Here is a 25,937-nt window from a genome sequence, read left to right on the forward strand (position 1 = left end):
TAACTACTCAAATCTTCCTAGAAAACTGAGAAAAAGAAAAGTAGCATGTTCCATCATTATATTTTGAACTAAGAGAGACGAGAAGAGGGGAAAGAAAGGAAGAAAGAAAGAAAGAAAGAAAGAAAGAAAGAAATATACTATTTTTGTGTAGTGTTGGCTCCTAAACGAAATTTTTTAACATTAGATTTATTCTATGATTCATATTTTATCCTCTCTTCACTGTCAACACCATTCTGCAAGCTCAAGTAATGCCAATACCTAACTATATTGATCTAGCTGCCATTCTGGCACACACATGAAAATGTTTTATAATTTTAAATGATCTGGGAAGTTGTATAGAAGGCTAGACATATGATTACATTAACCAGATTTTTTCACTATGTTCCATCCCCTAATTGTTGATTTTTAAGTAATAAAAACGTTAAAACTATAAATTTGAGGCATAAATGAGCAGTAACATACAACAGACATAATAGATGAAGAGCACACAAAAAGTGGAAGAAATTGGTGCAGAAATGTAACAAGTCAACATTACTTATATGCAGGTGGTTGATAAGAGGCAAATTTATACATACTGGAGTAAGGATACTCATTTGTAACCCACTAAAGCATTAATATTTTGAATGATATTATTGTTACTGTACAAGAAATTTTTAATATTTCTAAGCAATATTAATCTGAAATTTATATGTGTTGGGAAAACTATATATGTGTGCAAGTGTTCTACTGAGAAATGAATTTGAAGGAAGTGTTAGGATGTATCTGTATTCTATGTTTATCTGGTCTCCATTGGTGGGAACAGCTGTTATACACTTAAGCGCCAAAGAAACAATTAAATTCAGAGATATGTAAATAGGCAAAATATGGTGCTTCGGTCAGCAAAGCCTATATAAGACAACAAGTGTCAGAAGCAGTTGTTAGATCAGTTACTGCTGCTATAATGACAGGTTATCAAGATTTAAGTGAGTTTGAATGTAGTGTTAATAGTTGACGCATGAGCGATGGGGCATATCATCTCCAAGTAGCGATGGTATGACCATTTCACGAGTGTACCACAAATATCAGGAATCTGGTAAAACATAAAATCTCTGACATCACTGCAACTGGAAAAAGATGCTGCAAGAACGGGACCAATGATGACTGAAGAGAATCATTCAGTGTGACAAAAGTGCAACCCTTCCGCAAATTGTTGCAGATTTTGATGATGGACCATCAACAAGTGTTAGCATGCAACTATTCAGCAAAACATCATCCATATGGGCTTTTGGAGCTGAAAGCCCACTTGTATACCCTTGATGACTGCATGACACAAAGCATTATGCCTCGCTTGGACCTGTCAACACTGACTTTGGACTGTTGATGACTGCAAACTTGTTGCCTGGTTCAATGAGTCTTGTTCGAAATTGTATTGAGTGGGTGGATGTGTATAGGTATGGACCCTGCATGTCAGCAGGGACTGTTCAAGGTGGTGGAGCCTCTGTGATGGTATGGGGTGTGTACTGCTGGACTGAAATGGGACCTCTGATACATCTAGATACCACTTTGACAGGTGACATGTACATAAACCTGCATCCATTCATGTCCACTGTGCATTCTGACGGACTTAACAATTCCAGCAGGACAATGTGAGACCCCACACGTCCAGAATTCCTACAGAGTGGCTCCAGGAACACTCTTCTGAGTTTAAACACTTCTGCTGGTCACCAAACTCCCCAGACATGAACATTATTGAGCATATCTGGGATGCCTTGAAACATGCCATTCAGAAGAGATCTCCACCCCCTTGCACTCTTACGGATTTGTGAACAGATCTGTAGGATTCATGTAGTCAGTTCCTTCCAGCACTACTTCAGACACTAGTCGAGCCCATGCCACATTGTGTTGTGGCACTTCTGCTTGCTCGTGGGCCACCTCACGATATTAGGCAGGTGTACCAGTTTCTTTGGCTCTTGAGTGTATGACTGACATCAGTTATGAAAACTGGTGTTGATATCGTCTATTAATTAGTAAAGGCAGAGAAACACTACAGTTTAGAGTGCAAGAGCTTTAATGTTAGGTAAGATATATTCAGTATAAGAAGAGGAATTAATCAGCCATAAAAATGTAAAGTTTCACTCATGTACAGGCACATACAAAAATTTATAGGAGCTAATTTCAGGGATGATTAGTCTGCCTCCTGGGGAAATGTAGGAACGTGCAAGGCACTACCAAGCCCACAACTTATCTTAGAAGATAGGTTAAAGAAAGTCAAACTATACCTATGGTGTTTGTAGACTTTGAGAAAACTTTTTCCAATGTCGACTTCAACATACTTTGTGAGATTTAGAGATAAGAAGCAGGAGCAATAGATTATATACAGCTTGTACAGAAACCAGACTGCAGTTATAAGAGTCGAAGGAGATGAAAAGGAGCAGTAGTTGACAAGGGAGTGAGGCAGGTTTGTAGTCTGTCCCTGATGTTATTCAATGAGTACACTGAGCAAGCATTAAAGGAAACTAAAGAAACATCTGGAGAAGGAATTAAAGTTCATGGAGAAGAAATAAAGACTTTGAGATTTCCCTATGACATCATCATTCTGTCTGAAACAAAAAATGTTTTGGAAGAGCAGTTGAACAGACTGGATAGTGTCTTGGGTGGAAGATGAGTAACAACAAAAGTAAAACAAGGATAATGAAATGTAGTCAAATTAAATAAGCTGATGCTGTGGGAATTAGATTAGGCAATGGAGGCACTAAAAGTAGTAGATGAGTTTTGCTATTTGGACAGCAAAATAACTGTTGATGGTCCAACATAGAGACAATTTAAGCTGCACACTGACTATAAAAAGGAAATAATTTCTTAAAAAGATGAATTTACTAACACTGAATATAAAATCAAGTGTTACGATGTCTTTTCTGATGGTATTTGTCTGGAGAGCAGGCTTGTATGGAAGTGAAATAGCAATAAGTAGTTTAGACAAAAAGAGAATAGAATCTTTTGAAATGTGGTGCTATATAAGAATGGTGAAGTTTAGATGGATAGATAGTGAAACCAATGAGGAGGTACTAAATTGCAGAGAAAGAAAATGTATGGTGTAACCTGACTAAAAGCAGGGATTGGTCAAGAGGACGCTTTTTACGCATCAAGGGATTGAACATTTGATACTGGTGGGAAGCATGGGGGGGGGGGGGGGGGGGGGGGGGTAAAAGTGTAGAGGGAGATCAAGGGATGAATACAACAAGCAGGTTGAAATCAACTCATGTTGCAGTACTTATTCAGAGAGGAAGAGACTTGTAGAGGATAGGCTAGCACTAGCATGTAGAGCTGCATTAATCTAGTCTCTGGACTGAAAACCACAACCACAACAACATATACAAAATACAGCACATTTAAGATGAATAATCATAACTATAACATAGGTTAACCATCCTACAGAACTAGAAAAACAACAATTACTGGACCGATGGAAAAACTGGCAAAACTTGCACAAGTGGTGAAAATAGTTGCTGGTGAGAATAAATTTTATCATGCTGACAAGGAGCACTTTAGTTTGAACAAAGTGTCCAAATAAGTAGAGTGTTTTTATTTATATATGTGTAAAAATGTGAGGCATTAGTAATGAGAAATAAGGTAATTTTACCAACAGGTACATGAGTCAATTATCATAAATTATGTTTAATGTGGAAGAGGGTGAAAATTGGTTTTGAAGTGTTAGTTGATAAGATTTGAGACAGGTGCGCACACTAGATTAAAACTCAGATAAATCAGTTCTTTTTGGCTTTAAAGGAGAGGTAAATTTTTGGAATATCATGATACAAAACAGCAAGCAGGTGTCTGTAAATAAGAGGAGGCACCGATCATCTTAAAAATGGCTCTAATATTGAGATGTGAAAATAAAGCCCTGGCTTTGAATTTATCAGAGTGTTCATCACTACATGCAACCAAACAGTGTGAGATGTTGCACTGTTCTGTTGAAATATAGCATCTCCATCAGGGTATTCTAATGTTAGAAAGGGATACAGATGGTCTGCAAGAATCTCCATTAATATGCACTTGTCACTGGTCCTTGCAGCTGGATGATGGGGCCTAAATGTGATTATGTGAATACAGCCCAGACCATAACTCAGCCACCTCCTGCCTAGACACAACATTGCTGACACACATGACCCATAGCTTCATAGGGCAAATGCCACACTCTCTTGCACCCACCAGCTCGATACCACTGAAACTGGTGTTCATCAGAGACCATACTATATGCTCCTAGTGTTCCATGGTCCACTGATGATGTTAGCAGACCCAAGATATTTGCTGAGTTTTGCATCCAGGTGTCAGCAAAAGGACAAAAGTAGATTGTAATTTGATGGAGCACATGCAGTCTGTTTGTCTTCATACAGTCTTGATAAATGGCTTTCTGATGGCCCACATTCAAACTGGCAGTGATCTGACTCACAGTAGACAACTGATTGCCCCATGGATCTCTGCATCCATTAGTCAAATGCTTGTGGCCATCTTGTGTTGCAGTTAACACAACTTGAAATACTGTTGCTGAGATACTACAGATGCACTCTCCATACATGACCTCAGAAACCAGAATTCTTATGTAATCTCCAATATGATGCAACCCATGCATTCTGCACTGTTTATCATCTCATGTTCAAAGTAGGTTAACTCACAATGTGGTGCCATGTTCAGTGCACAACTGTTTGTAATAGATTGTTTAAATATCATGTCTACATTTGACAGCTACAACATTCAGGTGTCATACATGGCACATATTCAAATATGGCAACCTTTCCTTTGACTTTTGGCCACTTATTTATACTCAAATGCCTCAATAAGGTAATCAGATTCATAGCAGTTGAGTAGCTACATATATAACCTATTAGACACTTGTGTTATGATTGCAAAAGGTGATTAAAATAATCTAGTTTAGAAATTATTCAATGTAATTATATACTGTTTTACAAATTTTTTAATTATAGTATCTTTTAATTAACAATAATGGGAATTTTTGTATGGGATAATATGTAAAATAAAGGAAAGGCAATGACTCACTTATAGCTATCTGATGTGTGGTGCACCTACACTCTCTACAAAAAATAATGTTCATACTAGCTTTCAAGCATTTGCTCTTTTTCTAGTAGAAGTACACACATTCATGCACACAGCCACACAAAAGCAAACAAATGCATGCACACATGGCCATAGCAATTCTCTCTGTGGTCATAGGCATCTGCATTTGGGTGTATGTGTGGCTATGTGCACTTCTACTAAGGGCTCAAAAGCTAGTATAAGTACTGTTTTCTGTTGGGTGTGTCTTTGTGCCACACATCACTCACCTGCAAATGAGTGATTGCCTTTCCTTTATTTTATGTAAATTCTAGTTACAAGGTAAGGGGAAAAATAAACAAATTCCAAAATTTATGAAAGATTGTATACAAGCCTTCTCTTCTCTCTTTTTTCCCCACCAGCTACAAGAAATAGAAAAGTCATACAGGATTAAATTCGTATTGATATGTGCATCTTTATTTGTGTGACAAATCATTAACCATGCGATGAGAAATTTTACTCGCAGGAAGCTCCCCCAAATTTTGTGTGTTGGTATTTTTGATAGAGATATGACACTTCCAATTTTATTTCCTTGCTTATTATTTCCCCTCAACCACCACTCATAACTGATAACAGGAACACGGTAAGTTTATAGACCATAATATAGCTAGCTGAGAGTTTATAATTTATTTATGCTCAATGTCAGGCCTTCTGGTTCTTTATGAATAGCTGTAGAGAAGATTTTATGATCTCTGATGGCTCTTTTTTATCTTGAGGGTCATTTCTCCCTATGTTTTGATTTGATTAATGTAGGTGAGAGTCAGCAAAAGTGAAATTCATGAAAAGACCTCACTACAACAATAAGTACCTTTGTATTAATTACTACCAACCCAACTTGCTTATCATATCCATGACTCACTCTCCTCTATCTTGTGATAAAACAAAATGAGCTGTCCTCATTTGAACTTTGATGACAGCTTGAAAGAAGAGGAAATATTTTATTCCCCATTTAATTCTCCAAAATTTTGCCACAGTTAAACATACAGTTACTATTCCTCAGAAAGAGAGGGAAAGAAGAAATACCTTTGTCTTCAAGTCACTCAAAATAAGATTAATAGCATGGCAGTTACAAAACAATGTCATTAAACCATGTTTGTTGCTCAACAAAAATGCTCTAATTCACTTTCCCCTTCCCAGACACAGACCCTTCTTTGCAAATGTAACCAATGTTTTGATGAAATCTGACATTCACCCTGGAATTCAGAAAATGTTTGCCATTGATTACATCAATCTACTACAGTCTAACACAGGAACAACTGAAACAGTGCAAGCAAAAGCTACATAAGAAACAAAGGCTGAAAGTATAAACTTTGGAAATATGAAGCCAGCTACTTAACCAGAAGAAAGTGATAGGAATGTAGTCCATATCCTGAACCAGGGTAATCACTGAGATTTAAGGTCCAGAACACAAACAGCTAAAATTCATAGTCCGAACACTAATAAGAAACTGCTGGTCTCATTAGCCCAAAGATTGGAGATAACTCAAAAGAAATCACAGAATGTAGAATAAAATGATAGATAAAGATCACTGAATTCTAAAACATACTGTCAAACAGTTAGTAGACATCCTTGGTAACAACTGCAGATGAACTCCAATCCAGGTCAGCAACAGAGATTAAAGGCTGGATGATCAGTAGACTGATGTTAGGCCCAAGTATTCAGGACCATGCTGCTGCCCAGAAGCCAAAAGAAATAATTTAAAATATTCCGGTGCAAAACACACTATTAATTGAATAAAATATTCTTCGGTTTCCAGCTGTGTCAAGTAGTTAAAATGCCACAAGCTTTCGACCAAGCACTCCTTGGCCATTGCCAAGTGGTACGACAGCCAGTGCACTGCAAGTAATATGCTAGCTGTCAGTTGTGATGTCACCTGTACTCTCAGTATCACCATATATGGCCATATGTTGACTTGATGTTAACTGATCTTGATTCACCCTTGCAATAAATGGATCCCATGCAGTGCTGAGCTGTAGATCACTGTCCCTATTACGCATGTCATCAATTATTTTTATGTTGATGGCATCTTTAATTACACAGTTCCTGAGGCCACTAGTGTGTGCCATGACAGAGACTTGATAAAATATGAAACAGTCACCACTTTTCAGAGCATTATCAGCTAAAGTGAATTTTTTGGGGTAATATAGGTGATAAAACCTCTCATACTATGTCCTGCATTCTTTTACATTGTGCACTGTTTGTTTGATGTAAGACTGGCCACACTTGCAATGTATCTTGTGGATCCCAGGTGTTCTGAGACCTCCCACATCTTTAACTGATCTCAGAAATTGTTGATTTTGTCAGAGGCCTGAAGATTCATTTGATTTTGTGTCTTTTTCAGTAGGTAGCTTATCTTGTCAAACACAGAAGAATAGAACAGCAAAACAGCAAGTTCATTTTCCTGCTCCTCATCGATGGTCTTATAGTGATTCTTTCTTGAGATCACTTCATTTATTTGGTGAATGCTGTAGCCATTGTTTCTGATGCCCTTGTGTATGTAGCTCAGTTCATGTGGCAGATTAATGTGTCAGATATTATTCTTGCATTATGTACCAATGATTCCAAAACAGTGCGCTTCTGGGCTGGATGTCAGGTAACGCTGGGTGCTGGTGGCTTTACTTTCATGGGAATACAGCTTGTTGCATACTGTATTTTGTCCACTGTTTCATTGAAGCACTTGTGGGCTGAGATTTGGTTGATGTGGTTACTTTATCCCAGCAAATATCATCACAGTTGCGAACTACAGTCAACTTTTGACGTATTCTCACAGAAGTTAAGCTAACATTATCCAACATGATGAGGGTTGAGCGCAATGGCTTGCATGCACTATGCAGTGATGAAAGCGTTGTAGTTCTTCCTGCTGACAAGGGTACCTCAGCTGTAATTATGAAATACACAGATTATGGTACAAAGATTTGCATACCACTGGACAGAGATACCATATTTGCACGAATATAGGCCACAATTTTTTCCTAAATTTTAGCTTGAAAAATCATGGCACAGCCTGTAATTGAGATTTTTTTCCCCTCAGATCATCAATCATCATTTAAAAATGACATGTACATGTTTCTTGTGGGCTTAAATTAATACCGTTACAAGTTACTGCAGTTACTTTTGTAAACCATCAACAATTTAAGAAGAAAATAGCAGAAAAAAATGTATATCTCACTCACAAATACAGCAGCTGTTCTTGAATTCATCTACATGAAATGTATTTCCACCTTCCCATTTTCTGCATTCCTTTGTAAGATACATAGCTGATAATTTGAAGTTGCTCAATTGTTACGTATGGTTGCCAACTTAATTTAGTGTCTGCATCATGTAGTACCTTGTAATCAGAGGTAAATTTAGCAGTGCGGCCCATATTTGAGATTTCCTATTAACCATAATTTCATGTCAAAAGTTAAGGTGCAGCCTATATTTGCATATGACCTACAGTCACACAAATATGGTACCTACCAGAAGCAGCCCAACAACAACAATAAGAAAAAAGCCATATGAGCTTCTTAAGCACTCTGCACTGGAAAATAGCGAGGTCACAAATCCTCTTCCTCAGGCACCTAGACCACTTGTTTATGCTCTACTGAACATCTACAAGGATGTGACACCCTTCTGCCACCTCATAACCACAATTGGTTCACTGATATACAAGCTCCCTCCTCATAACCACAACTGGTTCACTGATATTCAAGTTGGTTAATTACTTGGCCAATCTCACTCTGTATGTAGGTCACTGTGAATACTGCATTCAGAACTCTGTCAATTTTATCAACCAGATTAACTGTTGACATACTGAATGGTGATATTATGATCAGTTTTGATGTTGTGGTGCCATTTACAAATGTGGATATAAAAGATTCTTTGGACACAGTATCCCAGTTTGCTGAAAGTGATGAGCTTGAGCTATTTAGGCTCACTCTCAGGTCATCTTTTTTGCTGTACAATAGTCAGTATTATGATCAGATGGATGGCATTGCAATGGGAACCCCCTTAGCTCCAACTGTTGCAAATCTCTTTATGGATAATTTCAAGAATATTGCTTTAGACATGGCCCCATTAAAGCCTAATTGCCTCTTCTGATACACTGATGCCACATTCATCATTTGGCCTCACAAATGTAAAAGCTTGACAAGTTCTTGGAACATTTCAACTGTGTTAACAGTAACTACGGAAGTAGAAAAAGATGATGCACTGCCTGTCCTTGATGTCCTAGTCTGCTGTTAGAGAATTAGATGCCTTGGTTGCAATGTCTGCAGAAAACCTATGCACACTCATCTCTACTTGTTCACCATCAGCCATCACCAGCTGGCACAGAAGTGTGCTATGTTATGCAAACATTGATATATCATGCAAGAATGATATTAGATGCTAATAATCTGCCCCATGAGCTTAGTCACCTATGCAAGGTCCTCAGGAACAATATCTACAATGATCACCAAATAAATGAAGTGACCAAATCAATCTTTCAGGCTTCCAACAAAAATTGGACAAATACTGAGACCAGCTAAAAATGCAGCAGTTCTCAGAACACCTGGGATCTACAAACTACTTTGTGAGTGTGGACAATCTTACACTGAGGCATGCTCTGGAAAAGTTACCAGATCAAATTTGACGAAACCCCTGTTGTAGCTCACACTAGCAGCTTCTCAGACTGAGTAATCAAAGAAGCCATAGAAATAAAAATCACTGATAACACCCTTAATAGAAATGGTGGCCTGCAGCTCAGTGTGGTGTGAGATCCAACAATCTCAAGGTTGAAGCAAGCACAGCAAACACATGCCCCTATATGGCAATGCCATGAGCACCAGTGACATCACAGCTGGCAGCTATGGTATGTAATGGTCTACCAGCAACCCATCAGCTGTCATTCACTTGACAGTGGACAGAGAGTGCTTTATCAAAGGCTCATGGCCTTTTAAACACTTGACATGGCTGGGAACACAAGAATATTTTATTCAATGCTATCAGTGTGAGACTCTGCTTTCTTAGGCACCATAATTTGTCTGTAGGACATTGGGAGAATGTTATAAGGACTGATAAGTCACAGTACAAAATGTGGCTCTCAAGTTAGGATGAGTGGACCTAATGGGTGCCTGGGAGATGTTATTTATATGAGTGTGTTGTGGCCACAATGAAATTGTGTGCAAGTGATGTATAATATGGGGACATTTTTCTAGACTTGACCTTAGATGCTTAGTTTTGGAAGTTTTAATGTGCTGCAGCATGAACTATTCATTCTTTTTTGAGTCCAGTGAAATGCTGATTTTAGCTACACACATCTAGAAATACATTACCAGAAAAAAATTAGTGCTTCCTATTAAAGGTTTCCAATTCACTTAAAATTTATTGGCACAACAGCGCATATGGAGTACATGAAATGATTATATTTACAGATCAATATCACAAGTGGTTCAAAGGTACCAGGTATCAACCCATACTGAAACATCCACATTATTAAGTTGTGTAGCCTTCACGGATGGCAAAGCAGGCACTGATTCTGGCATCTAGGCAACTATACAGACGGCAGACACTGTCCTGGGATACATTATTCCATACCTGCTCGGCCTAGTCACATAGTTCTGTAAAATTTTTGGTTGACAAGTCGTACAACTCACTTCGTGTTCCACCATACCCCACACGTACTTGATTGGAGACAAGTTCAGAGATCATCCTGGTCAGGGAAGTTGATGCACGACTTGCAGAGCACATTGAGTTTCAAGGGCAGTGTGCGGGTGAGCATTACCTTGTTGCAAGACACATCCTCTTCCTGTTGCAAGAACAGCAAAAAAATGGCTCTAATAACATTCTCCATGTAGTGAGCACTGGGTAGCATCCCCTCCAGAAACACCAAATGTGAACAAGTGTTGCACCTCATTGCACTCTACATGACAGTACTCACCAGGTCTACTTTGTACGCACAAATGACCATCACTTGCGAGCAGGAAGAATCTTCTCCCATCACCAAAGAGCACAGTGCACTATTCCATCTCCCAAGTTGTCATCTGACTGCACCAGTAAAGCAGTGCACATTGATGCTGTGGCATGAGGGAAAGACAGGCTACAGGTGTGTGTGCTTGTAGTCCACTGCTAATAACCAGTTTGCAATACTTCACGTTAATGTGTCTAAGCTCACAAACCCTCTTATTTGTGCTGTAGCACCTGTACAAACTGCCACTGCTGTGCTTACAGTATGACAACCCTGGCACACATCTGTGCTGTATGGACTCCATAACCTCATCTAGGGGTGTGAGAATGTTCACATGACCACTAATACCAGCATCACTGCACAACTGATGCAGCACATCCTACTTGTGTGGCAGTTCTCCAAATGGCACTATGCTGTCTGTTGGTGGATGGCAATGAAACCATTATCAGCACATCTACTATCACCCAGATGGCATATGCCATCATTGGACAAGATCTATGTCATCTTTGCACATGTACTAATTTTTTTTTTCTGGCAGTGTGTTTTAGTATGGACACAAAAAGACTGCAATTGGACACTGACCCAAATTCTATCATTATGAGGCTTGAAATTTAATTTGTGTTCCTTTTTAGTACTTCGTATTTCTGTTATGAGTTTCAGTGTGTTTAAAAAGAAGAGAGGGAGAGAGAGAGAGAGAATGCACATAAATATTCAATATCAGCTTTTATAACAAACCAAAATATTGAGAAGTCATTGTTCATTACAGAGAGGGAGAAACTTGATAGCATTCATTTTGTATTGAAAGTCTACACAAAATGCAAATACAGCAAACAAGGAGCCACTTTTAGTTTAATGGCACAGTAACGATTTCTGTCGTACAGAAAATCCAGGATGATAACACTGGAGGTCACTAAGTACCACATTGTTCTTTGCTTTAAACTAACAAATAAGACAGACCATGATATCACACAGTAACATAGTTACTGAAGATGACCAACACACTAAAGATGACAGAACTTAAAACTAACAATAATTCTGTTGTTGTTGTGGTCTTCAGTCCTGAGACTGGTTTGATGCAGCTCTCCATGCTACTCTATCCTGTGCAAGCTTCTTCATCTCCCAGTACTTACTGCAACCTACATCCTTCTGAATCTGCTTAGTGTATTCATCCCTTGGTCTCTCTCTACAATTTTTACCCTCCACACTGCCCTCCAATGCTAAACTGGTGATCCCTTTATGCCTCAGAACATGTCCTACCAACCAGTTCCTTCTTCTTGTCAAGTTGTGCCACAAACTCCTCTTCTCCCCAATTCTACTCAATACCTCCTCATTAGTTATGTGATCTACCCATCAAATCTTCAGCATTCTTCTGTGGCACTACATTTCAAAAGCTTCTATTCTCTTCTTGTCCAAACTATTTCTCATCCATGTTTCACTTCCATACACAGCTACACTCCATACAAATATTTCAGAAATGACTTCCTGACACTTAAATCCATACTCGATGTTAGCAAATTCCTCTTCTTCAGAAACGCTTTCCTTGCCATGGCCAGTCTACATTTTATATCCTTTCTACTTCGACCATCATCAGTTATTTTGCTCCCCAAATAGCAAAACTCATTTACTACTTTAAGCGTCTCATTTCCTAATCTAATTCCCTCAGCATCACCCGACTTAATTTGACTACATTCCATTATCCTTGTTTTGCTTTTGTTGATTTTCATCTTATATCCTTCTTTCAAGACACTGTCCATTCCATTCAACTGCTCTTTCAAGTCCTTTGCTGTCTCTGAGAGAATTACAATGTCATCAGCGAACCTTAAAGTTTTTATTTCTTCTCCATGGATTTTAATACCTAATCTGAATTTTTCTTTTGTTTCCTGCACTGCTTGCTCAATATACAGATTGAATAACATCGAGGATAGGCTATAACCCTGTCTCTCTCCCTTCACAACCACTGCTTCGCTTTCATGCCCCTCGACTCTTATAACTGCCATCTGGTTTCTGTACAAATTGTAAATAGCCTTTCACTCCCCGTATTTTACCCCTGCCTCCTTTAGAATTTGAAAGAGAGTATTCCAGTCAACACTGTCAAAAGCTTTCTCTAAGTCTACAAATGCTAGAAACGTAGGTTTGCCTTTCCTTAATCTTTCTTCTAAGTTAAGTCGTAAGGTCAGTATTGCCTCACATGTTCCAACATTTCTACAGAATCCAAACTGATCTGCCCCGAGGTCAGCTTCTACCAGTTTTTCCATTCGTCTGTAAAGAATTCGCGTTAGTATTTTGCAGCTGTGACTTATTAAACTGATAGTTCGGTAATTTTCACATCTGTCAACCCCTGCTTTCTTTGGGATTGGAATTATTATATTCTTCTTGAAGTCTGAGGGTATTTCACCTGTCTCACACATCTTGCTCACCAGATGGTAGAGTTTTGTCAGGACTGGCTCTCCCAAGGACGTCAGTAGTTCTAATGGAATGTTGTCTACTCCTGGGGTCTTGTTTTGACTCAGGTCTTTCAGTGCTCTGTCAAACTCTTCATGCAGTATCATATCTCCCATTCCATCTTCATCTACATCCTCTTCCATTTCCATAATATTGTCCTCAAGTATATCGCCCTTGTATAGATCCTCTATATACTTCTTCCACCTTTCTGCTTTCCCTTCTTCGCTTAGAATTGGGTTTCCATCTGAGCTCTTTATATTCATACAAGTGGCTCTCTTTTCTCCAAAAGTCTCTTTCCTGTAGGCAGTATCCTCCTCCCATGAACCATAGACCTTGCGTTGGTGGTGAGGCTTGCGTGCCTCAGCGATACATATGGCCGTACCGTAGGTGTAACAACAACAGAGGGGTATCTGTTGAGAGCCCAAACAAACGTGTGGTTCCTGAAGAGGGGCAGCAGCCTTTTCAGTAGTTGCACGGGCAACAGTCTGTATGATTGATTGATCTGGTCTTGTAACACTAAAAAAAATGGCCTTGCTGTGCTGGTACTGCGAACGGCTGAAAGCAAGGGGAAACTATGGCCATTATTTTTCCCGAGGGCATGCAGCTTTACTGTATGGTTAAATGATGATGGCGTCCTCTTGGGTAAAGTATTCCGGAGGTAAAATAGTCCCCCATTCGGATCTCCAGGCGGGGACTACTCAAGAGGACGTCGTTATCAGGAGAAAGAAGACTGGCGTTCTACGGATTGGTGCGTGGAATGGCAGATCCCTTAATCGAGCAGGTAGGTTAGAAAATTTAAAAAGGGAAATGGATTGGTTAAAGTTAGATATAGTGGGAATTAGTGAAGTTCGGTGGCAGGAGGAACAAGACTTTTGGTCAGGTGAATACAGGGTTATAAATACAAAATCAAATAGGGGTAAATGCAGGAGTAGGTTTAATAATGAATAAAAAAATAGGAGTGCGGGTAAGCTACTACCAACAGCATTGTGAACGCATTATTGTGGCCAAGATAGATACGAAGCCCAGCCTACCACAGTAGTACAAGTTTATATGCCAACTAGCTCCGCAGATGACAAAGAGATTGATGAAATGTATGATGAGATAAAAGAAATTATTCAAATAGTGAAGGGAGACGAAAATTTAATAGTCATGGGTGACTGGAATTCGATAGGAAAAGGAAAAGAAGGAAACATAGTAGGTGAATATGAAATGGGGTTAAGGAATGAAAGAGGAAGTCGCCTAGTAGAATTTTGCACAGAGCATAACTTAATCATAGCTAACACTTGGTTCAAGAATCATAAAAGGAGGTTGTATACATAGAAGAAGCCTGAAGATACTGGAAGGTGTCAGATATATTATATAATGGTAAGACTGAGATTTAGGGACCAGGTTTTAAATTGTAACACTTTTTCAAGGGCAGATGTGGACTCTGACCACAATCTATTGGTTATGAACTGTAGATTAAAACTGAAGAAACTGCAAAAAGGTGGAAGTTTAAGGAGATGGGACCTGGATAAACTGACTAAACCAGAGGTTTACTTTTACATAAACTGTTGAGAATTTAGAAATGCAGAACACACAAAATGGTAATGGAGAAATATTTTGCAAATTTTACTGCAAAGCCATTAAACAAGCATACAATTATTTATCAAGCAATGTAAAATCCAAGATGGAATTCAACAATATTGTGAAAAGGAAAGTTACTACTCACCATATAGTGGAGATGATGAATCACAGATAGGCCCAACAAAAAAACTGCCACAATGTAAGCTTTTGGCCATCACACACACGCAAACGCAACTCACACACACATGACTGCAGCCTCTGGCAGCTGAAGCCACACTGCTTCAGCTGCCAGAGGCTGCAATCATGTGTGTGTGTGTGTGTGTGTGTGTGTGTGTGTGTGTGTGTGTGTGTGTGTGTGTGTGTGTTTGTGTGTCTGTAGTTTTTTTTCCGAAAGAGGCCTTGATGGCCAAAAGCTTAGATTGTGACAATCTTTTTGTTGTGCCTTTCTGTGACTCAGCACCTTCGCTATATGGTGATTAGCAACTTTCCTTTTCATGATACTGATGCAATTATTTATTTAATATGTATAGTGATAGTCATTCCATGAGGTTTCTGGATTGCAGCCAGAGGACATCAACATCTTGCAACAATATTTTGGCTGACAATCATTTAGCCGTCACAATAACTGTATTTCACACTGTAGATTGCTGGTGCATATCTGTAAGTCTACACTAAAATTGTTCAAATGTGCATGTGCATATGTTCCTGCTGCATGAGTGCACTCCTCAAGTATTTCTCAGTCTGTGGTGCATAGGACCATGCATAATGGTGGTATTACATGCACACTCTCTGTTAAACTGCACTCCCACTAAATTAAAATTAATGTTTTTTTTAATGAATAAAATCACCAAAATCAGTAAAGAAAATATCTTTATTCATTAGGATGTTTCAGCAACTCCCATAATCAGATATTACAGTTAAGATAAAAGGAACATAAAGAGTGGCAGACATTTGTTACCCAACATCCCACTCCAAAAAATTAAAAACTTAGAAATATATTTAGAAAGTTCACTTAATAACAATCTTAATGTTATATAACAAACATCTGTCACTTTATGTTCTTTTTGTCGTAACTGCAGATATCTCATGAGCTCATAATATCATAATAAATGAAGAAGCTTTATTTAGTGATCTATAAAGCTTTCTTCATAAAATATTCATGATAATCATGGACTCATACCAGAAATTTCTTAATGTTACTAATAAAATTCAGTTCTGAACAAAGAAAATTAATAGTCACTAGCTCTGTCCCTTAGGTGTAAAATGTTTTCTTTCTGCAGATATCAAAGAAATCACCATGACAGTGTTTTAACATCATTATATTACACCACACGGATCATATGTATGGAATACAATACAATACAGGCTAAGAAATTCGTGAAACAAATTTCTGCTTGTACACATAAGTAATGACATAATTGCAATAGTATTAAAAAAGAACTGTGTCCAATATCACCTTTTGTGTTCTGAATTTCTAATCTAAAATGATAGTACATCACTTGAAAGTTTGAAAATGACCTTCAGTAAGAGAATGATTTAAAAATAACAAAATAAATATTGTGTCCTTTCATTTTTGAGTATTATTTTATGACCTTAGTTATTATTGGAAGACAATAAATGTGTGTATAATTTCACAATGCTGTGACTCAGTCTGGTCAAATGGAAAACAAAGAAAAGAGAAAGCACACATTTCTAATACGTATGTGAACTGGATATACATCCTAATCTCCTTCTCCCTCCCATCACTGTCCACACTTCCTCCCCCTCTCTTTGTCATCTCCTCCTCCTTTCCCCTTTCTCTGTCTATCTTCTCCTCCCCCTCTCTCTCTCCATCTCTTCCTGCTCCTTCCCTCTGTTGATCTCCTCCTTTCTACTCTCTATGTCCATTTCCTCCCACCACTCCATCCACCTCCTCTCCTTCCTCCCCCCTCTGACCTTAAACCTTGTTTACTCTTATAGCAAATACACATTATATAGTCTATAGTAGAATTCCACACATAAGCCAATAAGACAGAAATACAACCTTCCTATCTCTGTGAAAACCATCTATGAGGAAGAAAACAAAACAGGGCATTGCTGGACTACTAAGGGCATCAAAATTTCTTGTAGAATGAAAAGAGAGGTTTATGCAGCAGCCAAGAAATCAGATGCTCCAAATAATATTAGGTATTACAAATTGTACAATAAAATTCTTAACAAAACCATACAGGCATCAAAGATCATGTTCTTGAAGGAAGAAATTGATAACTCAAGTAATAAAGCAAAAGCTATCTGGAGTTTTGTAAAGGAGGAAACAGGTAAAAGTACATTCAGTTTGCAGAGAAAATATAAAAATAAAACATGAGGATCATTTTGTTAGTAATCCAAAAACAATTAGTGATATATTCAACACGTTTTTCAACAGCGACAGAACAAATTAGATCACAAGGTTCAATAAATTAAGCCATGAATTTTCTGCAAGCCAGTCTACCTAGCACAGTACAACCGATCAAAGTAACAAGTTACTATTCTGGAAACTAAAATCATTGAAAAGGAAAGACTCTACTGGAGTTAACAATATATCTAGCAAATTATTAAAATATTACTGCAGCAATTTTTAAGTAAAATTTTTTTCCACATTTTTGATGCATCACTTAAGTAAAGAATAAATCAGAGCTCGCTCCACCCAAGGTTAAGTACCTTCGAAAGTCAACCATGGAAAGGTCTTTTAGGAAAAAATTTCCACCATCCTGCCCAAGTGTGCAGGAGATAGCTACATCGGATTTGGTGGATAGCTATCTAGAAGGCGTCAATGAGTCAGAGCACTGGCAATCACCCATACTTATGCCAGTTCATAAGAACAGGATCAAACAACATCAACTACATTGCAACTCATAATATTAATTCTCTACTTAAAGCAGGAAAACTAACGAATTTGATGGATGAATTAAACAAACAGAAAATTTTAATAGCAGGTCTCCAGGGAATGAGAAATACTACAGAAGAACCATTCGAATCACAAGGCTACAGAATTTACTATGGGGAACCTGGAATAAGGGTTATGAAAGAATGTCCCCAATTTGGAACTGGGTTTATAGTCAATGTGAAAATAATAAATTCGATTATCAATTTTCAAGCCATCTCCACCACAATTGCAACTTTGAGTTTAAAAGCATCCAAAAAAATTTATACGATTATTAATGGCCATGCCCCTACTAATGAAAAGAATTTTCTAACAGAGACAAGGAAAGAGGTGGAAAAGTTTTGGGATCTCCTTGACCAAACAATAAACCAAGTAAATATTAACAATGTTAAGATCCTGTTAGGGGACTTCAATGCCAACTCGGAAGAGAAAAAAAAAATACCAGGATATCATTGGGAAATGGGTCCACATAAACAAACAAATAAGAACGGTCAAAGACTTGATGAACTCTGTAGGGAACACAAACTGATCTAAAAGTCCACATACTTCCAAAGGAGGCCAAACAAACTTAAAACTTGGAAACATCCTGATTGGAGAAAAGGAGAATGGCAACTGGATCATGTATTTATGGACAAATTCCTCCACAAAGAAATTTACAGTGTTAAAGTATTAAGGGGTTAGATACAGGTTCAGATCATGACACTCTCAAAATCAAAATTAAATTCACACCACTAAAAAAGAAACCAAGTGCAATAAATGAAAGAGGAACTTCGATCCCCACCAGTTAATTAGAAATGATAAATATAGAGAAGTCACACAAAGCATAAAACTGACAGATAATTTAGAAGAACTGGTTCAAATTCTCAGGCAACAAACAGAAAATTTAGCCCCATGTCTGGTGATACTCAGAATGTGACAAAATACATCCTTACACATAGCCCTAACAAAAATCTGGTCAACAGAAAAGTTTCCTGAACATTGGACCACAGCCATAATCCACCCACTCCACAAAAAAGGAGATAAAAACTATCCAGATATCATGCATGGTTAAAATTTCAAACACACAAAACAGAATAAAATGCAACCAATGTCAAAAATATCAGGAAAAAGTTCGCACAAATTATCAGGCAAACCAAGAGACAATCACAGAAAGGTCTAATCGAGTCAATAGCAGAAACCGATTCCAGAGACTTTTACAAAATGTTTGCAAGACAATTACAAAAATTTGTACCTCCCATGTTAACACTGAAAAGGGAAGATGGAAAAAATGGCACATAAAGACAAGGAAAATGCCAAAATCATGCCAAAAGCATTTAGTAACATTTTGAATTATGAAGAACCCCAGGAACTTTTAGCAATTAATACAGACACACCCATCAAGACTCCACTTGACCTCATACGTCCTCCAACAATCCAAGAGGTGGAAACAGCACTCAGAGAGATGAAAAATTGTAAGGCATGTGGAGAAGACCAAGTTTTTGCAGAAATGTGGAAATATGCCAATGATACAGTTCGACCATACTTACACATAGCCCTAACAAAAATCTAGATAACAGAAAAGTTTCCTGAACATTGGACCACAGCCATAATCCACCCACTTCACAAAAAAGGAGATAAAAGCAACCCAGATAATAACAGAGGTATTCTCTCTTAGACTGCACATACAAGATTTTCTCCACAATCCTATACAAGAGGATCAAAGAGCAACTAGAGGAAGAATTAGGTGAATACCAAGGAGGCGTCAGACCTTGGGGAAGCTGTGCAGAACAGATCATCACTTTAAAATCAGCCATAGCATATTACAAGAAACGAAATAACCCTCTTGTAATAACCTTCATGGACTTTAAAAAAGCATATGACTGAATCCATAGATCTTCAGTGTTAAAAATCTTGAGAAATTTCGGGCTCCATACAAAATTAATCAGATTGATACAACTCACCTTAACCAACACTGTATCAAAAGTCAAGTTCAGGGGGGAACTCTCTGAGCCATTCATCATGAAAATAGGTTTCAGGCAAGAAGATTGTTTGACACACCTGCTGTTCAACTGTGCTTCAGAATACATAATGAGCGAATGGTACAAGACTAACCCAAAGAACATCCAAATTGGAAGACCCAAAGATAACATACGTTTAAATTGTCTAGGATTTGCTGATGAACTTGCTCTCTTGTCCAACAGTATTCAGGAACCCAAGCAACAAGTTATCACACTACAGGAAACAGCACAGAAAATTGGTCTTGGAATATCCTTTGAAAAAACAGCCATCATGTTAACTGACCCACCAATTATTAACAAAACTGCCATAGGAAACCAAGAAATCAAAATTGTAGATAAATTTAAATATCTGGGAGAAATCATAAACATAACCTCAATGAAAAGCCAATATGGCATAACAGAATACACAAACTGACTAGAGCACAATATCACACCTACAACAAAAAGAGCCTGTCAGTAGCAACAAAACTAAAACACTACAAAACAGTCACTCAACCAGAAATAACATATGCAAGTGAAACCATCTTCAAAACAACTAACACTGCAGAAATAGACAAAATTCTCAAAATAGAGAGAAGATTCATCAGAATGTGCATCAACAAATTGTACTATAAAGATGGACGTTGGAGTGTAGCTACAAATGAAACAGTCTACAAGGAAATAGAACTGGTAATGAGTATAATCAGGAAGAAAGGCATTTCATTTTTAGGACATCTAATCAGAACACCACAGAACAGGATCATCAGAAGAATAATAGAAAAATTGTGGAATAGTAAGCACAACATTAAGTGGATTACAGAAATCAAGGAAGATATGGATGAGCTACAGATTACATTGGAAGACCTATGAAACAAAACTGACAAAATCAGGAAACTCACTGACAAACAAACCAGACTGCAAATGAGAATCAATAAACAGAAAATAGGAAGAGTGATTTACAATGAAGAAAGAAGGCTGAGATCCGAGAGAATGAAGAAGTACTGGGCTCACAGGAAACTGAAAAATTCTTATACATTGGCTAAAGTGGTCCAATGAAGGCCATAGAATGTAAATAATAAAAGAATAGTTCCTGAAAGGCTTACGTACAGTTGTGAAACTTCTGTACAAGAAGGAGATAAGGCAGATATTGTAAACTATTTGCTAATCTCACTACTGACAAGTTTTCCAATGTTCTAGAGGAACTCTAGCACCTAGGTGAGCATAACATCATCAGCAAAAGTCAGTTTGGATTTCAGAATGGGTTGTCAACAGGAGATCAATGTTGCCAATGCTTTGGAGTCTATCAATAAAAAGATGGTTAGAATATTTTGTGACCTATCTAAAGCATTTGACTGTGTCAGTCACCAAATACTTTTACAAAAGGTTATGTTTATAAGTATAAGCGGTGCAGCAGTTAAGTGGCTTGATTCATACCTTTCACCAGATACCAGGACATTACATTGGATAGTTGACAAACTGTCTCAGCATCATTGGAATGAGGTAGCATCACATGTGGATTGCCTCGGGGCTCTGTTCTGGGCCCCTTACTTTTTCTTACTTTTATTAACGATCTGCCTCTTTGTACAGACAACAGGGTATTTTCTGAAAATCTTCTTAAATGGTTAATTACGTTATTTTATGCTCATAACATGATTTTTTTCTTTCTGAATTTCAGTATTCTTTTATAAAAACGGAAATGAAATTAAAATAATTTGAAACCCCGCTAAAACACTCTATTTGAGCCATTTGATGCCTGTGACATGATAGGCTAACTCCCTGCTCCTAGCATCATAAAGCTAATTCACAGTGATGTCTTATTTTGGAATTTACATTTAGGACAACAGATTGCAAATGGATTAGTACCATACTGTACAAATATATCCATAAAACTCTTGAAAAATTGTTTTTGGTTGTTTCAAAGAATGAGAAGGTGTGTAAAGATTGGTTGCACTGTACTGGCAAAATGTCACCACGTCAAAGCTTCAGTTCCTTTACTTCATTAAAAATGTCATGTACTCTGAAGTTAATATTAATTAATCTCCAAGATATGCTTTTTCATGTTACAAAGAACGATAGTGTCAGTTGACAAAATTAAACTGTTAGTAAGTGTTATCATTAAACCCACTTCCTTGCACATCACTGGTAGCTCAGTTGGTAAAACAATGGACTGTCAAAATTCTTGAAAGAAGGTAACCATAGGCCACTGGTCAAATCTAAATAGTGACAATATTTTAACTCATTTATAAAACATATTGACCGTCCTTTCAAATGAAAGCCCAATCACAATTACAAAACTTCACCACACCGATTAGAAACAGAGTATTAATGTGTTTTCCTTGGCATTTACATGCACTTACATTTGCAATAGCTGCTCACACAAGTCACATTCAAATTTTCTAGTGAATGAGACCACACACTTTTTACTTTATTAGAAACAATGTCTTTTTTTATCTTCATACTGCCCAGCTAGGATCCTTATTGTTTAAGCTTTTGAAGTATCATAATCTTATACAAGATGAAGTTAAGTCTGCTTCAACCACTGACGTTAGTTTATGCTCACAAACAGCACAGCTCTTATGTTTGTGTTACCTGCATGTTGCACATACTTTATATCTTCTCCACATACAAAACCTCATTGCCCTACGCCTCATTGTACTATGGGAGTATGGTGACATCTTCACTACAAGCAATGCTTCCCAAAAAAAGTAATTGTTTGTAAATAAAGTACATGCCTTTATCCTAAGTTGTCTATTTCTCAGGCTAAGATTAATGTGAAGCTATATACAATACATCCCACCATCAAAAGAACTGCTACACTGTGTTCTTGCTAATGCTACTTTCATGTTTTGTGTAAAACTTTTAAAAGTTTATGACCATTCCTCATAGTCAAACACACTATCCATTGCCCCACAGAGCACATTCTTCTAGTGGTGTCTCTGCTGAGTACCTTGAATATCAGAAATCAGCATTAAGATTTGCCAAGAATAATTTTATTGTGATTTGAGGCGTATTTCATGACTGATAGTCAACAATCTTAGCTGTAAGATATGGACCCATTTGCAAAAGTTTCAAAATTCCTTACCTTTGAGCGAGTTTAATGATTTTGCAGGGAGCAGGGAAAAGAATGTCCATCCTTGCACATATCGCCGCTCTAAATGAGTGGAGCATAAATGCATCAACTTTCACAGTATTTCCATTATCAGCGTTCACAAAATTCCTTTCTATTGTTACTTAAAAGTTGGAAATACATTTTCCATCACTAAACAGCTAAACTATTTGCAGAAAAAGTACAGAAAGATCTAGTAACTTCAGCTAACACTCTTGTGACACACGTATAGCTTCGCCTTACTCCAAGTCTATGATGTCACCAGAGTTTCGGACAATTACAGAGCATTTTTGATCATTTGAGCAAATCTTGATTATTTAATGATTTTTAAGGTTTAATTACATAACATATGAGATATTTTGTGAGAATATTAACTATAAATCTGATTTGAATGTTATAATCACACCGAATAACAACAATGTAAGCTATATTTTTAACATAGGAAAATAGCCTATTGTAAATTCACCACCTTTGCTTATGACACTACACCATTTATAGATAATTCAATAGACAAACTTAATAAGGTTTTTAGGGATATGGTGAACTGGTTTAACATATGTGGTCTTTCTGCTAATTATAGTTAAACAAACTATATTCAGTTTCACACAAACTCTAAAGATGAAGAAATAGGAGAAAACCTATGTGACCAGTAAAATAGCTAGGGCAGATAGTTTAAAATACCTGGGCCTACATAGTAATAGCAAACTAAACTGGTCAAATCACGTCCTGGATCTGAGCAGAAGACTGAACTCTGCCATTTAGCTTTATGTTTGTGTGTTCTTACAGAACTCATTAAATCAGCCTATTATGGTTATTTTCATGCCATTATGGCATATGGAATCATATTTTGGGGAAATCAGCCACTTGCAAAAATGTTCTATGTGCACAGAAAAGAGCCATACGAATCATGAGTGGAGTCCACACTAGAACCAAATGCAGAAACTTCTCCCAGGAACTTGAGTTCTTCACATCCACAGCACAATATATATTCTCCCTGATGTATTTCATAAGAAAAACAAGCCACTTTTCAAACGTAATAGTATGTATGATAGTCACGATAGTCGAAGAAAAGACGATGTCCACTAAGAGCAGGCAAACCTGATTATGGTTCAGAAGGGGGTCCACTTCAGTGGCTGTAAGATTTTTAATGGCCTCCCTTCACATGTTAAGTGCTTAATAGAGGATGAGCTCTTGTTTGGAGAAAACTTTAAGCCATTCCTATTGAAAGGGTCATTTTATACCACAGAGGTATTTCTGAACCACAATGAATAGTACCAATGTACCTAAAAATCTTAGATACATTCCTAGATCTGTGTTTGTGTTCCTGCTATTTATTATTGTAAATGTAATTATTTTTCTATAATATATTTTCTGTAACATTTATTTTCAGTGAGATTTATTTTTTCTATAATGTTTATGTAACTGCAAAATTTATTTTTCTGTAATAGAATCTAAGCCATAGATGCTTTAATATGTAACTGGTTAGAACTATTTACATAAAACCATAACAAATTTGTAAAACTGACTTGTTCCATATCCTGTGATATATTCGCAACATGGGTCAAGGAAAAAGAAATAAATAAATTAATTAAATAAATAAAATTATACAGTTTATGTCTAAAAATATATATAATGACGAAGAATATATATGGGAGAAAGAATGTGTCTAAAGGCTTCTATGCTCTGCCATCATAGTTAAAACTGCCTCTGACAAAGGGAAAAATTTCTCATTTACAGCAGAACAATATCTTTTTTGCAGTTTTTTTAACAGAAAACCTGTACATCATTGTTTAAAAAAATATATACTCCTTGTCTGCCTGAAGGCCTAACATGAAAGTGTTTAAAATGTGAAGTAAATCAGTGAAGAACTTCTTGATATTTCTGCTAAAAACAATGTTTTCCTTCCATATATAATAATTAGAGTATTGTGCAAAAACATGCAGTGAATCAGTCAAGAGCTTTTTGAGATTTTTGGTAACAACATTTCCCCTCTATATATTACATAATTATTGATGTATTACATACAGGGTGTTACAAAAAGGTACGGCCAAACTTTCAGGAAACATTCCTCACACACAAATAAAGAAAAGATGTTATGTGGACATGTGTCCGGAAACGCTTAATTTCCATGTTAGAGCTCATTTTCCACCTACGCTCAATGGAGCATGTTATCATGATTTCATACGGGATACTCTACCTGTGCTGCTAGAACATGTGCCGTTACAAGTACGACACAACATGTGGTTCATGCACGATGGAGCTCCTGCACATTTCAGTCGAAGTGTTCGTATGCTTCTCAACAACAGATTCGGTGACCAATGGATTGGTAGAGGCGGACCAATTCCATGGCCTCTACGCTCTCCTGACCTCAACCCCCTTGACTTTCATATATGGGGGCATTTGAAAACTCTTGTCTACGCAACCTCGGTACCAAATGTAGAGACTCTTCGTGCTCGTATTGTGGACGGCTGTGATACAATACGCCATTCTCCAGGGCTGCATCAGCGCATCAGGGATTCCATTTGACGGAGGGTGGATGCATGTATCCTCGCTAACGGAGGACATTTTGAACATTTCCTGTGACAAAGTGTTTGATGTCACACTGGTACGTTCTGTTGCTGTGTGTTTCCATCTTTCTTTGTGTGTGAGGAATGTTTCCTGAAAGTTTGGCCGTACCTTTTTGTAACACCCTGTATAGGTATACAATAACATACGCATATCTGTATGCAACATTGCTGCAGAATTTCAAGTCAATTGGCTGACCGCTTTTTGAGTTTTGCAAGCACAAACACATGCAGGCTGATTTTGATTAAATACTACATTTTGGTTAAACAGATTTGAGTTGTTATCCGAACATATGAGGAAAAAAAATATTAAGATCTCAGAATGTTGCTGTTAATCCCCCCCAACATGTGCCTGAGTGCCTGCACA

The 25,937-nt window shown here is 37.5% G+C and overlaps 1 protein-coding gene across 5 annotated transcripts in view; it reads right to left on the reverse strand.

Annotated features, from left to right (window-relative positions):
- The window catches only part of LOC126182750 (golgin subfamily A member 6-like protein 22), a 352,202-nt gene that overhangs the window by 16,394 nt on the left and 309,871 nt on the right, over positions 1-25,937 (reverse strand). The gene's annotated exons all lie outside the window — the stretch shown is intronic.

The sequence above is a fragment of the Schistocerca cancellata genome, chromosome 1, assembly GCF_023864275.1.
Source record: "Schistocerca cancellata isolate TAMUIC-IGC-003103 chromosome 1, iqSchCanc2.1, whole genome shotgun sequence".
NCBI classification, from domain to species: Eukaryota; Metazoa; Arthropoda; class Insecta; order Orthoptera; family Acrididae; genus Schistocerca; species Schistocerca cancellata.